Here is a 13,521-nt window from a genome sequence, read left to right as displayed (position 1 = left end):
AAATACATTAGCCAGCATACAATGACATACCCAACTACACAATCAATTCATTTTTTTCTAGACATGTGAATTATTAGAGCGTTTCCATTTTGTGATTTACAGATTCCTTTTGTTTTCAAAGTTTTGACTGAACATTTCTAAAAAATCTGAGCTCAGGCCTAATGTCAGTACTCACAGATTTTGAAAATTTTGTAGATTAACAGATAATTCTGGTGTCAACACCTGATTTTAAAGTATGCCTCAAATATGTTTCCAGACATTTTTGGACAAGATAAATATTAAAAAAAATTTTTTTAACATTTATTTATTTTTGAGACAGAGAGAGAGCATGAACGGGGGAGGGTCAGAGAGAGGGAGACACAGAATCTGAAACAGGCTCCAGGCTCTGAGCTGTCAGCACAGAGCCCTACACGGGGCTCGAACTCACGGACCGCGAGATCATGACCTGAGCTGAAGTCGGCTGCTTAACCGACTGAGCCACCCAGGCACCCCCAAGATAAATATTTTAAAAGTTTAAGTTATTTATTCGGTTTTTATTCAGAGGCTTAAAATATATTAGAAATGGTCTTTCTTTACTAGTCACATTAAAAATAATTTTTAAATTTGCAGATAGTTGAGCATTAAAACAGATACACTTTTAAAGTAATCCTCTATAACATCTTTCAAAATTTCCTTTTATTGTTTGATAACTTTGGCCCTGCCCAACTGATCATAATTCCTTATCATCCAATCTTTTTGTTCTTGAACTTATTTACCTTAAAAATTTCTTTTTAATTTTGTTCATGTTTTATTTATTTATTTTGAGAGAGAGAGAGAGAGAGTGGGAGGGGCAGAGAGAGGAGGAGAAAAAGAATCCCAGGCAGGCTCCACACTGTCAGTGCAGAGCCTGACATGGGCTTGATCTCACAACCACTGTGAGATCATGACTTGAGTCCAAAACAAGACTTGGACACTTAACCAACTGAGCCACACAGGTGTCCCAAAACTCCTTTTGAAATAGATGGCTCTCTCTTTAAATAAGATCTCTCTTCCAAGAAAAAGGAATATACATACAATTTGGGGAGTTTCTTAGCCTCCATAAAAGCTAATTCTGGAATCCCTACCCTATCTGCAGATTACATGTAGGTCTGCTTAGTCATGAATTGGATATCAAGTTTTAAAACAGAACATGAAGAGATTTACATGTTATACTTTTCTATTTACTTATTCATTCCAATTTATATTAAAGTGGTTTTTCTTTCAAATTTTCAACAACAGATTGATATACTATGTGAAAGCTCTTTATACATTTTTTAAAATCACCACCTGAAGAAACTATGCAAATCTCATAATACCTTTAAGAATAATAAAAGTAATTGTCAGAATGGACCAAAAGCAGATATATAGACTTTTAGAAACATAAAATCAATTTTTCCCTTCCGTGAGTTCCAAAGAAATTAGAGCAAACTTACTAGTTCATAGGGATCAGAAGGTGAATGAGTATCTGTAACTTCCAGTGAATTTTAAATCAGGTTGTAAAATACGTGTGTTTTTATAAAAGCATCTGTTTTTATATGTTACTGAATATAAAAAATAAGACATCATTGACTTCTCTTTTTCTCTCACATATCACAACCAGTCCAACTGTCATTCTTGGGCTCTCCCTTTGGAATACATGCAAACCTAATGATTTCTTTCTGCTAAAACTCCTACCACTATGATCTAAATCCAAGCCTTCATCACCTCCTACCTACACTCTTCCCCCATGTAGTTCATTCTCCATAGTGAAGTCAGAGTGGTCCATTTAGAACACATCTGCTTTAAACCCTCTGAAGGTTCCTTTCACATTGGTAGGTAAAGTCCAACTCCTGCTTCCTTTCTTAGCTCATCTTCTAAGATTCTCTCCAGTGCTCACTCTGCTCCAGCCACTCTAGCCGGTTTGCCTTTCCTTAAATTCATACCAAGTGAGCCCTTGACTCAGGTATTTATGATTGCTTTTCCCTATCCATGGAATGCTCTTGCCCCAAATATCCATCTGACTAGCTCCCTCACTTCCTTCAAATGTCACTGTAGAAGAACCACTTTTCTAAGCCCACAATATAAAGATTAAAAATTAATTAAAAAACAATAAACCTCTGTACCCTCTCTCTGCTTTGTCTTCATAGTACTTATTACCATCAGACATACAATGTATGTACTTAGTGAGTGCTGTCTCCTCCCACTAGATTATAAGCTACATAGGGCATGAACCTTGTTGATATTGTCCACTGCTGTATCCTTAGGACCTTATACCAGTGCATGACACATAGTAGGTATTCCATAAATGTGTGTCAAAACAATAACTGAACACTTGTGTGAAAAGTCTTACAGACACCTACTTCCACCCCCTCTTGGCCTCCTTTATGTCCCACTCCAAAGGTCCCAGAGCCATCTCCTTGGAAATTTACGGGTTCTTGGGACCCACTTGCAAATCATGACTGTAATCTAGAAACACTATTTTGCAGACACACAAGTAGGAGTTCCCAGGGAAAATGGGGAAAACATAACTGGAATGTGATGAAAAGAGTGTTAGACTTGTAGCCTGATGAATTAGGTTCAGTCCTATTCTCACTTCAGGGCATTTCCCTTGTCAGAGCCCTAGAAGATATCCTAAACATTCTATTCCTTTTAGTGTGTCAGTGTTTGGGATCAATTTCTACAGTTAGCCACAAACTGTAAACATGTAACTGAAAAAGGGAGGAAAAAAAAGAATGATTAAAGGTGTGAGTTCATCCTCTACCCATCTCCATGTTTCTATAATTATCCCTTTAATCCAAAACCATTATTTATAAAGATTATTTAAGCCAGTATAAAGTTAAGGATTATATTGGATGGAAAATATCATTAAGGTCACACATCCTCTTTGCTTTTTGTTTTAATAAATTACTCTGTCCTTAAATATATGTATCTCTATATTAAAACTTCTCTGTTTCAGAATCGGTATGCTAACATTGCATCTCCCACATGATATATATCAACAAATTCTATCAAAAGAATGAAATACTATCTAGCAGATGTTAATTTCAAGTCACATAATCAACTGTGGAATAAATGTAATTTTACCTTTCTATAACTTAATTTTTACCTTAATCCCAAATTGTACCATATGGAGAACACTAAAATCTCAGCCAATTGAGGCCAATTTCAGTCTATCTAGGGGTTCTCCCAACCTGTTCCCAAGGTTGCATAAAACTCGTGGGGCATGTATAATGCCATGGTGTTGGCAGGAGATGGTACCAGGTTCCATTTATTATCAGCCCACACTGGCCTCCCCGGAGACACCCATCCCATCTGGGTTCCAGTAGTCAAGTCTGGGTAGATTTCTCCTGCCTACTCCTCTCAACCTCAAGGCACTGTGGTTACGCTGGGCTCTGCCAAGTTTATGGCACTCTTGGATACAAGAGAAAACTTTCTGCTGTTCTCATGACACTTTTTATACCCCATTCTGGGTGGCCTAGATATTCCATGCAGCCATCTCAACTCTGAAGCAGGTGCTGCTGCTTCCCCAGATTCCATCCTGAAGCAAGTACCACCTGCTGCTCTCAGGTTCCCAGGTGTTGAGAGCATAAGGCTCTTTCCCGGAGACACACTGGCATTCATAATCTTGCCTCCACCAGTGACTTCCTTCATAGCGTGAATAAGGAGCACCTATTCTGAGTGAGGAGCAAACTGGCTCTGTATGATCTTAACTTTTCCCAACAGATTCTATTAGACATGACATACAATTTTTGCCCTAATGTTCCAAGGCCTTCCTTTTGATATACATAACTCAAGCTAAAGGAAAACAAAACAGCAGACTAAGAAACTTTTTTGGACAAACCCATTAGCTCGGCTAAATTTTTAAAAATAAATTTACAGGAGCAGCAGGGGCCCGAATGTGGAAAGCTATAGTTGTCTAAGTCATAGAAAGCCCCCATAGCCCAGAGAAATAAAGTAAAAGAGTATATGGAGGCTTGAAAGCATCTACTTAAAAAGGTCCTGCATGAGTAATATCTAATAGATATCTGGTGAGAGGAGAGGGGAGGGCAGGGGAGGGGAAAATATCTATGAACTGAAGAAAAAAAAGAACTACATTTTAAACTCAACTAATCCCTCAGTTTCTACAACTTATGTAGAGTAAAATACTATACATATTTCAAACTTGAACAGAAGTGTTATTTTAATGATAATTCAGTTTTCCCTAACATTGGGGGGGTGGGGAATGAAAAGGTAAGTATCAGGCTCAGTTAACAAAAAAGGAAGAATTCATAAGTGATTTAAAACATGACAAAATTTGAGCAGGATTCTAGTTAAATGAATGGAGTATAACGTGCCTTCCTACTTATGCTTTCTTTGAAAGAATATTAATTTTGAACATGAGCAAAACATGTGTAAAATAAAAAATCAGAACGAGTATCCCTGTTATAGTCAGAAGGCCAGGGTATTAAGAGTACTCCAATTCCTGTTTTGTGTATAAAGCTGTCTCTAAAAAACTTGAGGAAGTAAAGCAAGAAAATGGTTATAATTTGTTGGTGTGTTTGTTCTACGAGTAAGATATGGCAAATGAATAATGAAACCTGTCTGAAAAGACGATTGAGCAATCCTTCCAAGTGTACCCATCCACTTCTGCTGTATGTAGAAAATACCATCATGTGTTGTTTCCCCTTTGTGAAGAAAACCTAATTCAAAGCCTATAATAACAGGAAGGCAGAAAGCAAATTATGAAAAGGCATAACGAGTTGACTGAAAATCATATTAAAATTACTTGACTCATTTTTGAGAAAAAATTGAAGCCATTTTGCTGAAGATTTCCTAAACATACAGTAGGATTTCCCCGAAACGAGATTCCTATGCAGGGGATGGGTAATTCAAAAGTACATTATAGCTCTGCTCATCCCTGACCATCAAATTTCATACTCATCAAGCTCAAAGACACTTCTGGCCCCAAATCAAAAATGATTTCACAAAAAACAGTTTACGAAACAACACTGGCTACCACAGCAGATTGGCATAGACAGGCCACTGCAGAGCTGGTTTTGCCCGAGCCAGGGCCAGGACTGAATTTGCCACAGGATTCTGAGGGCTCCTTCAGCTTTTGCTGAAGAAAAACAAATGGATTAAATGAATTATTCATCTCTTTTCCATGTAATGATTCTCTGCTTATGCTCATATTAAATGTGCTAATTTTGCATACACTTTTTTTCAATGCAATTTAAAAAAAAACAAAAAAAATTAAAGTAATAGGATGAACGGTTGAAAAAGTCAGGCTCTGGAGACATAGAGATGGGATGACTCCTACATGTATCACTTAAGAGCTGTGTCACTCAGGACAAGTTCGTTCACGTCTCCGGGCATCAGACTCCTCATTGGAACAAGGGCCCTCATGAAAGGCCTGTACAGCTTAAATGGGCGGGGCCACAGAGGAACTCAGCATCTTTAAGTGTTCGATAAATATTAGCCATTACAAGGGACTTGCACCCCTTTTTCTTTGGGGTTAAGGGAATAGTAAGAGAAAATAACATTTGCTTACCTCTCTGAAAAAGTTCACCAGTGAGGTCCAAGTCCAGTTCACATGGCCACATAGGAAGGTCCTCAACTCACCTCCTCCCACAGACACTAAATCTAAAGCTACATATGGAACAATTTCCACTGGGGGGAAAAAAAAAAAAACCTAAAAACTATCAGAGCCACTCCTTCACACTGGGAAGGAGAGGGAGAATACACTGAAGCGGCCAGGAGAGGGAGAAACACAATCTCGCCGACCAGAAGGAATGCAGAACCCGGAGCTTCTCTCTGAGGAGCTAAGTTTTCATATCTCACATGGCACACCCCACCTCTTAACACCTGCCCTGAGAGACAGCCTCCAAGACACCCAGCTTGGAAACCACACAAGCTCTCCTCTGTGAGACCCATAGGGCTGTGCGAACTGAGGAATGGCTCTTAAAGGGCCCGTGCGCAGACTCACCTGCTCCAAAGCCCAGCACACAGGAGCTGTTTGAAAAGTGCCCAGACTTTATGGGAAAGAGGCTCATTTCCTGATTTTAAAGCACTGGGCTCAGAAGCTGAGATACTCGCTGGGAGGGAGCTTAGTGAGAGCCATGTTTACTCTCTTCCTCTACCTTGTTGAAGCTGGCAGGCTCCATCTCTTTTTTTTTTCTACCTTTTATTTTTTTATTTATTATTATTATTTGTTTAACTTACTAAACTAAAAAACAAATGGAGACCAGCTTTAAAAAAATCCCTGAGGACTTCCAATTATGGAATGAGTAAATCACAGGGATAAAAGGCACTGCATAGGAAATATAATCAGTGATATCATAATAGCGTTGTGCGGTGACCAATAGTAGCTACAACTTGTGGCGAGCATAGCATAATGTGTAACGTCCAATCACTGTGTTGTACACCTGAAACTAATGTAACAATGTGTATCAATTCTACCTCAATTTAAAAAAATTCCGGGACTCCTGAGTGCTCAGTTCGTTGAGCATCGGACTCTTGATTTCAGCTCAGGTCATGATCTCGTTCGTGGTTTGTGAGTTCGAGCCCCATGTCGGGCTCACATTGACAGTGTGGAGCTTGTCTGGGATTCTCTCTCTCTCTCTCTCTCTCTCTCTCTCTGCCCCTCCCTCCACCAAAATAAATAAACTTTGAAAAAAATTTCTTTTAATTCCCTGAGCAGACAAAAGCAGTTTAATCATAGGAAGTTAACTTTAGCTTATTTTGCAAGACTAACTTAACCTGAGTCATTTCTTGCTTATGCCTCTGGGAATCATAAGCAAAACTTAAACTGCTTCCCAAAATTGATATGAGGTAACTACTAACCAATTCCCTATCATTTAAGAAAATTTTAATACCGTAACTAGTCACTGTGAAGAACACAGTCACAGCTTTCTCACTACACAAGCTGCTTTATAACAATACACCCCTGAGCTGCACTCCACATTTTGGTCTGAGTGTTCTCAGTGTGTGCATGATAAACTTTTATTAATTAGTATTTCAATAACTATTTGGTTTTACTTCTGCCATTTCTGAACTTCTGACAGTTCAAGTCATCAGATATGGGGTACAAAGAAGACCCCTCCAATAACTCTGAGGCCCATGAGCAAAAAGGTGCCAGTATCCACAGAGCCCACTGAGTTCCCTGCTTTCTGGCTGATCCTGGAGTTTGAGGGTAAGTCCCTTGGACCCAAGCTCTGTTCTCTTTGTATTTTGAGCTCTCCAACTTTATCGTGCATGACTGTATTTTGTATGCTGAAGCTTCTTGTTAAGTCACCCTATTCTGTTCAAAAGGGGGAAAATACATAATTCCCTGTGTTTTTGGAAAAGCTATGAAGAAACAGGTCACCTCAAATTTAAGACATCTTAGGGAATCTAAGGGCAAAGATGGACTCCACCTTGTCAAATCACTTTCTTCACCTCTGTCAGAAAATTCCTTTTTCTTCAGTGTATACCCATCATGGAACCAGAAACTTGTAACTTTTTAGAAAATTGGTGAACTTTGGATAATTTGTAATCGTAGTAGCTACTTTGGAGAAACCTTACCTTGAGTAAGTCTACCTTAAAGGATGTCCCTCACAAGAGAGGGTGTCAAACTTCTTAGAGACAATGGATGCATTCTTTGATGGTATCCAGAAGCTTCTAAAAAAAAAACTAAGAGACTCCAAAAATAGCTCTAAAAGGATTCTTACACCATGAAAATAAAAATTTTCAGTAATAAAGTTTGGCCATCTGAGAGGTAACCTTAACTTCCTCATTCATCTTCTAGAAACACAATTTGGATCCAACTGTTCTTTTATAAACTAGTTAAGTTTTTATAGCTAAAATTTTAGAGTAAAAAATGTGAGGTCTCTGTGTCTGCCTATAGGTTTATGTTTGTCTATGTATATATATTATAGATGTGTGATGTTTTTCTACTTCAGATGGTATTGCCAAAGTCAATTTGTAAAGAGACCTATTTTGTTGGCTTAGAGAAAAATAAGTGTTTTATATACAGTATTTCTAAAACTCTCAGAAATATACAAACTAACCCAAATATTTTTTAAGTTCATATGATTTGAGACAAACTTTGATAAATAAAAGCTAGTTTTAAGTTTGTTGATTTAATAAAACAATAGTGTCTTCACAGTTATCAACATGAAGGTAATGCAGACATACAACTTTTTCTACCTGGGTTTACCTGAGTTAAGTAAGCTTATGCTATCTCCATATTACAAAATTTGTCAACAACAAAAATAGCTTAAGATGAGCTATTTGATGTCTAATCCAAGCATAATTGCTAAAAGCAAGTAATTTAAATAAATGTAAATAAAAGTTTATGCTAAGTTAAACTAAATAATATTGATTTGATTCGCTATTCATTGAATATCAAAATTATCTCCAAATAAAATAAATGCTAAACATAGGTTTGTCTTCTCTTGTCTTTTTTAACATCTTTACAGAAAGACAAAAGATATTTGGGTCTATTAGCAAACATGTTTTGTGTCACATTGAAAAATTTACTATGAGGAAGAATATACTTTAGAAATTATTAAATATGTTTATAAATTTGCCAGTCCAGAATTGCTTCCTAGGAATTAAGGATTCTAAGGGTTAAGAATTCTAAGTAAAATATGTGATAAAATCTCCTGGAAATAATAAAGGTGAGACAAAACAACTGTATATGAAAAATAGGTAAGGAAAATAGAATGTGTTTTTTGGATAAGGAAAGGTATAAAAGACACAAGGGGGGCAGGAGGTTTGGCAGGAAAGCTGGTGAAGGAAAAAAGAAAGTAATTTTGTCTTAAAATAGAATGATTATTCCAGAATGAAGAAAAGGGGGGTGGACAAAGGGTGAATAGACATAAAAAAGTTGTAAAAGTCTATGGAAAAGAAATCTTGAGACACAGATTGAAATGGATTTAGTTATTTTTTTAAAAAAAGGAGTTTTAATATCAAAAGTATACTAGTATAAAATCTCTCTGTTAAAAGAACAAGGTTTTCTTAGATTATTGGTCTGCTCTTAATAAGAAATTTATAAATAAAGATTTTCCTTTAAGGTCTGTGCCTGGGAAACAAAGATTCTGTGTCTTCTCAAAATATTTCCTGTATTCAATGTTATCTTTATCAGGTCTTTGACTACTTAAAAACAATAACAACTGAGTCTTCTCTATTAAAAGAGCTAAGTTGTTTTTTGGTTTTTTTGTTTTTTTGTTTTTTTTTACTACAGTCTAACTTTCTGTATTCTCCCTAGAATCTTTTGTTACTTTGGTTGCATGGGTAAATAAGTATTGTTTCACAGTGACCTGTGATCCTATTTGATCAAATGTTTTAAAAATTTTGGCATTTTAAGTAAACTTCCCCAAATCAAATTCTAAATGAAGTCTTTGCTCTTGAATGAGCTTGGAACTTTTCCAGAGGGTACCTAGAAGTTCTCAAAACAGTTGCTCTCGGGGTGCCTGGGTGGCTCAGTCTATTGAGCGTCTGACTTCGGCTCAGGTCATGATCTCACAGAGCACGGGTCTGAGCCCCACGTTGGGCTCTGTGCTGACAGCTCAGAGCCTGGAGCCTGGTTTGGAGTCTGTGTCTCCCTCTCTCTCTGCCCCTCTACTGCTCATGCTCTGTCTCTCTGTCTCTCAAAAATAAACATTAAAAAAAATTAAAAAAAAAAAAAGTTACTCTCTATCCTTATAAAAAGAGCAATGTTATTTGCTTAGCCTTATTTTATATGCTAAAGTTCATGGAAAATGTCAAATAAAAAGCAATATTTAAACTTCTAGATCATATTTATATGGGAATATATATAATTAAAGTAAGTAATTCAGAAATTAAATAAAATACCTAAAACTTATGTGTTCTGGTATAATGTTATCAGTTATAATTCTACTTATTGCTTTACAACATATGTCAGAGAAATAATCAAATTTTGTTGTCAACTCTGCCATAATAAACTCATACCAGATCTTTAACCAGGCCATTTTTAGGTCTTTTGTCTTTTATAGGCAGTTTTTGTTTTACTCTGATCCTTTTGCAAAGTCTTCCTGAAAAGTGTTTCTCTTCAAGGAGATTCATAGAAAAGACTCTGACAAGCACAGGTTTCTGATAACTTTAAGATTATAACACGAAACTAGGTTAGAATTTCTAAAACTCTAATGGAAAACTCATTGATCTATAAAGCTGCTAACCCAAGATGAAGCAAAACAAGAATTAATTACAGGCGACTGAATCAACTGATGGAGGTGACTATAATTTTTATGGCTTTATTTAAAGCATTGCTGTTCTTTAATGTTTTGTTTTCCAGATTTAAAGACTGACTCGTGGAGAAATAGAAAATCTAACATACTGATTACTACTAGTAGGGGATTGAATCAGTAATCTAAAACCTCCCAAAAACAAAAGTAAAGGACCAGAAGGCTTCACTGGTGAATTCTACCAAACACTTAAAGAAGAATTAATACTTATCCTTCAAAAATTCTCCCAAAAAATAGAAAGAAATACTTCCAAACTCACTTTTGTGAGGCCAGCATTCCCGTGCTACAAAAATCAGGCAAGGATACCACAAGAAATACCATCATCATCTATGATGAACATAGATGCAAAATCCTCAACCAAGCATTAGCAAACTGAATTCAACAATACATTAAAAGGAGCACACACTATGATCAAGTGGGATTTATTCCAGGCATGCAAGAATGGTTCAACATTTGTAAATAAGTCTACATGATATACCACACTAACAAAATGAAGTATAAAAATAATATCACCATCTCAATAAATGCAGAAAAAACATTTAATAAAATTCAACATCCATTTATGATAAGAACTGTCATCAAAGTGGGTATAAAGGGAACATACCTTAACACAATAAAGGCCATATATGATAAGCCCACAGCTAACATCACACTCAATAGTGAAAAGCTGAAAGCTTTTCCTCTAAGATCAGGAACAAGACAAGGATGCATATTCTCCCCAATTTTATTCAACATTGGAGGTCCTAGGTGAAAAAAAAGAAATAAAAGGTATCCAAGTTGGAAAGGAAGAAGTAAAACTCACTATTTGCAGATGACCTGATATTCTATATAGAAAACCCTAAAGACTCCACCAAAAAACTGTTAGAACTAGTAAACAAATTCAGTAAAGTAGCAGGATACAAAATCAACATACAGAAATACATTGCATTTCTATACACTAATAACAAAATACCAGAAAGAGAAATTCAAAGCACACCCATTTACAATTACATTAAAAAATACTTAGGAATAAACTTAACCAAGGAGGTGGAGGTCAATATTCTGTACACTGAAAACTATAAGACACTGATGAAAAAAGTTGAAAAAATTGCCAAAAAAAAAATGGAAAGATATTCTGTTCTCATAAATTGGAGGAATTAATATTATTAAAATGTCCATACTACCTAAGCAATCTACAGATTCAACATGATCCCAAAAAAAATACCAACAGCATTTTTCACAGAACTAAAGCAAATAATGCTAAAATTTGTACGGAACCACAAAAGACCTCAATAACCAAAGCAATCTTGAGAAAGAAGAATAAAGCTGGAGGTATCACACTCCCTGATTTCAAACTGTATTACAAAGCTATAGTATTCAAAACAACATTGGCATAAAGACAGACACACAGATCAATGGAAAAGAATAGAGAGCCCAAAAATAAACCCACACAAATATGGTCAACTAATTTAAACAAAGGAGTCAAGAATATATAATGGAGAAAGGACAATATCTTCAACAAATAATGTTGAGAAAACCAAAGAGCCACATGTAAAAAAATAAAATATAAGTAAATAAATAAATAAATATAAAAATAAAACAAAGAAACTGTACCACTGTCTTTCACCATACACAAACTTAACTGAAAATGGATTAAAGACTTGAATGTACGATCTAAAACTATAAAACTCTTAGAAGAAAATATAGGTGGTAATTTCTTTGACATTAGTCTTGTGATGATTTTTTGGGGATCTTACATGAAAAGCAAAGGCATCAAAAGCAAAAATAAATACATGGGACTACATCAAACTAGAAAGCTTCAGTGCTGCAAAGGAAATCATCAACAGAATGAAAAGGCTGTTTAGTAAGTAGAAGAAAATATTTGTAAATCATATATCTGAGAAGGGGTTAATACCCAAAAAATACAAAAAACTACAACTCAATAGCAAAACTAACAAACTAAAAAATCCAATTAAAAATGGTCAGAAGATATAAATAGAAAGTTTTCCAAAGACATACAAATGACCAACAGACACATAAAAAATATATTCAATATCACTAATCATCAGGGAAATAATATATTTCCTTATCAATAAGATTACAAAATGAGATATTACTTCATACCTATTAGAGTAGCTATTACCAAAAAGGCAAAAAATAACAAGTGTTGGCAGGGATGTAGAGAAAAGGGAACCCTCATACACTTTTGTTGAGAATCTAAATTGGTGCAGTCACTACAAAAAACAGTATGGAAGTTCCTCAAAAAATTAAAAATAGAACTACCATATGATTCAGTAATTCCACTTCTAGGAATCTATCCAAAAAAATTAAGACACTAACTCAAAATGATACATGCACCCCATGTTCATTGTAGCATTATTTATTTATAACAGTCAAGATATGGAAAAATTCTAAGTATCCCTCAAGGGATGGATGAAGTGTATGTGTGTGTGTGTGTGTGTGTGTGTGTGTGTGTGTGTGTGTTGTGTGTGCAATGGAATGTTATTCAGCCACAAAAAAGAATGGGATCTTGCCATTTGTGACATGAATGGACCTTGAGGGCCTTATCCTAAGTAAAATAAATCATACAGAGAAGGAAAAATTCAGTATGATCTTCCTTATACATAGAATCAAAAAACAGAAACAAAAACAAGCAAACAAACAAAAAAAACAAGCTCATAGATACAAAGAAGAGACTGAAAGTTGCCAGAAAGGGGAAAGGGGTATAGACAAAATGGATAAAAGGGGTCTAAAATGTATAAAATTCCAGTTATAAAATAAACAAGTCATGGGGATATGATGTACAGCATGGTGACTATAGTTGGTAATACTGCATTTCATATTTAAAAGTTGCTGAGAGTAGGTCTTCAAAGTTTTTTATCACCAGAAAGGAAGTTTTATAACTATGTATGGTGATGGATGTTAACTAGACTTATTGTAGTGATCATTTTGGAATATATACAAATATAAAATCATTATGTTATACACCTGAAACTAATGTAATATATGCCAATTATACTTTAATTTTTTTTGAAAAACTACATGAAATATTTTCAACCTGATTAGGTGATATCACTTAACCATTGCTTTTTACCAAAAACTTTTATAAATTGCAAAAAATAAATTAATTTTAAAATAGGGTTTCAGGGCACCTGGGTGGCTCAGTTGGTTAAAAGTGTCCAACTTTGATTTCAGGTCAGGTCATGATCTCACAGTTCGTGAGATTAAGTCCCTCATCAGGCTCTGGGCCGACAGGGTGAATCCTGCTTGGGAGTCTCTCTCCCCCTCTCTTGCCCCTTCCCAGCTCATGCTCTCTCTC

At 35.7% G+C, this 13,521-nt stretch overlaps 1 long non-coding RNA gene across 2 annotated transcripts in view; it reads right to left on the bottom strand.

The window, feature by feature from the left end:
* LOC123383887 overlaps positions 1–6,453 on the bottom strand; it is a 229,516-nt gene extending 223,063 nt beyond the window's left edge. For both annotated transcript variants that reach the window (XR_006594239.1, XR_006594240.1), the window contains exon 1: positions 5,528–6,453. This is a non-coding gene — a long non-coding RNA (uncharacterized LOC123383887). The remainder of the gene's footprint in view (positions 1–5,527) is intronic.
* Positions 6,454–13,521: the final 7,068 nt, after the last annotated feature.

The sequence above is a fragment of the Felis catus genome, chromosome A2, assembly GCF_018350175.1.
Source record: "Felis catus isolate Fca126 chromosome A2, F.catus_Fca126_mat1.0, whole genome shotgun sequence".
Lineage (NCBI taxonomy): Eukaryota > Metazoa > Chordata > Mammalia > Carnivora > Felidae > Felis > Felis catus.
This window is presented reverse-complemented; position numbering and strand designations above follow the sequence as displayed.